We start from the raw sequence: 2,500 nt of genomic DNA, 5'->3' as shown, positions 1-2,500 counted from the left end.
TTTTTCCCAGGTTTGGCCCCCGGGGGCCCCTAGCTCCGGAGGTCCCCCGGCCTGCGGGGACCCTCACGGCGGGTTCCCCGGTGGTCGGGGAGGTCCCTGGGCCTTTTTCCCAGGTTTGGCCCCCGGGGCCCCTGGCTCCGGGGGTCCCCCGGCCTGCGGGGACCCTCCCGGCGGGTTCCCCGGTGGTCGGGGAGGTCCCTGGGCCTTTTTCCCAAATTTGGCCCCCGGGGCCCCTGGCTCCGGGGGTCCCCCGGCCTGCGGGGACCCTCCCGGCGGGTTCCCCGGTGGTCGGGGAGGTCCCTGGGCCTTTTTCCCAGATTTGGCCCCCGGGGCCCCTGGCTCCGGGGGTCCCCCGGCCGGCGGGGGGCCTCCCGGCGGGTTCCCCTGTGCTCGGGGTGGTCCCTGGGCCTGTTTCCCAGATTCGGCCCCCGGGGGGCGCTCACTGCCTGCGGTCCTGCCCGGCTTGTGCCCCTTGGTCTTCGAGTCTTTGGGGCATCACCCCTGCAAGGCATTTGGGTTGAATTGCCTAAGACTCCCCCCCGGCCAGCCCAACCGGAGAGAGAGAGGAATCGCTCGCCGCTCAGAGTCCTGCTCGGAGAATCCCAAAGCGGGTCTTATTGAGTTTGCCCCGTGCGCCAGTTAGGGGGGCCTGGTTCGGAACGCGGCCGGCCTTCTGGAACCCCGGGTCGGCCACGGCGGCCGAATCCAACCTCATCGGGCCTTCCGCCCTGGATCCCCCGGCCCGGGGGAAGGGGGACTCCGGCGCCCAAGTCCAAAGCAACAGCTTGGTCAGGGGTGGAAAGCGATATCCAGAATTGGCCACCGGGGGGCGCTCGCTCCCTACCAGCCTGCCCGGCCTGCTGGGACCCCTAACGGCGGGTTCCCCGGTGGTCGGGGAGGTCCCTGGGCCTTTTTCCCAGGTTTGGCCCCCGGGGGCCCCTAGCTCCGGAGGTCCCCCGGCCTGCGGGGACCCTCACGGCGGGTTCCCCGGTGGTCGGGGAGGTCCCTGGGCCTTTTTCCCAGGTTTGGCCCCCGGGGGCCCCTAGCTCCGGAGGTCCCCCGGCCTGCGGGGACCCTCACGGCGGGTTCCCCGGTGGTCGGGGAGGTCCCTGGGCCTTTTTCCCAGGTTTGGCCCCCGGGGGCCCCTAGCTCCGGAGGTCCCCCGGCCTGCGGGGACCCTCACGGCGGGTTCCCCGGTGGTCGGGGAGGTCCCTGGGCCTTTTTCCCAGGTTTGGCCCCCGGGGGCCCCTGGCTCCGGAGGTCCCCCGGCCTGCGGGGACCCTCACGGCGGGTTCCCCGGTGGTCGGGGAGGTCCCTGGGCCTTTTTCCCAGGTTTGGCCCCCGGGGGCCCCTGGCTCCGGAGGTCCCCCGGCCTGCGGGGACCCTCACGGCGGGTTCCCCGGTGGTCGGGGAGGTCCCTGGGCCTTTTTCCCAGGTTTGGCCCCCGGGGGCCCCTGGCTCCGGAGGTCCCCCGGCCTGCGGGGACCCTCACGGCGGGTTCCCCGGTGGTCGGGGAGGTCCCTGGGCCTTTTTCCCAGGTTTGGCCCCCGGGGGCCCCTAGCTCCGGAGGTCCCCCGGCCTGCGGGGACCCTCACGGCGGGTTCCCCGGTGGTCGGGGAGGTCCCTGGGCCTTTTTCCCAGGTTTGGCCCCCGGGGCCCCTGGCTCCGGGGGTCCCCCGGCCTGCGGGGACCCTCCCGGCGGGTTCCCCGGTGGTCGGGGAGGTCCCTGGGCCTTTTTCCCAAATTTGGCCCCCGGGGCCCCTGGCTCCGGGGGTCCCCCGGCCTGCGGGGACCCTCCCGGCGGGTTCCCCGGTGGTCGGGGAGGTCCCTGGGCCTTTTTCCCAGATTTGGCCCCCGGGGCCCCTGGCTCCGGGGGTCCCCCGGCCGGCGGGGGGCCTCCCGGCGGGTTCCCCTGTGCTCGGGGTGGTCCCTGGGCCTGTTTCCCAGATTCGGCCCCCGGGGGGCGCTCACTGCCTGCGGTCCTGCCCGGCTTGTGCCCCTTGGTCTTTGAGTCTTTGGGGCATCACCCCTGCAAGGCATTTGGGTTGAATTGCCTAAGACTCCCCCCCGGCCAGCCCAACCGGAGAGAGAGAGGAATCGCTCGCCGCTCAGAGTCCTGCTCGGAGAATCCCAAAGCGGGTCTTATTGAGTTTGCCCCGTGCGCCAGTTAGGGGGGCCTGGTTCGGAACGCGGCCGGCCTTCTGGAACCCCGGGTCGGCCACGGCGGCCGAATCCAACCTCATCGGGCCTTCCGCCCTGGATCCCCCGGCCCGGGGGCAGCCAGACGCGGAAGTACAAACCGACAGCTTGGCCGGGAGTGAGAAAAACTGCTGCGAGTGCCTGGGAGAAGGTGCCTCTGCGCGGCTGGCTCCGTCGCGGACTCGGGGAGAAGCCTGCCGCTGCAGCTGCAACTCACCCTCACCCTAACCCTAACCCTAACCCTAAGTCCGACGTGCAAGTACAAACCGGCAGCTTGGCAGCGGGTGGAAAACGACAGCTT

Source organism: Mixophyes fleayi, unplaced genomic scaffold (assembly GCF_038048845.1).
Source record: "Mixophyes fleayi isolate aMixFle1 unplaced genomic scaffold, aMixFle1.hap1 Scaffold_408, whole genome shotgun sequence".
Taxonomy (NCBI): Eukaryota; Metazoa; Chordata; class Amphibia; order Anura; family Limnodynastidae; genus Mixophyes; species Mixophyes fleayi.
The sequence above is the reverse complement of the archived record's forward strand: the minus strand, read 5'-3'. Positions refer to the sequence as shown.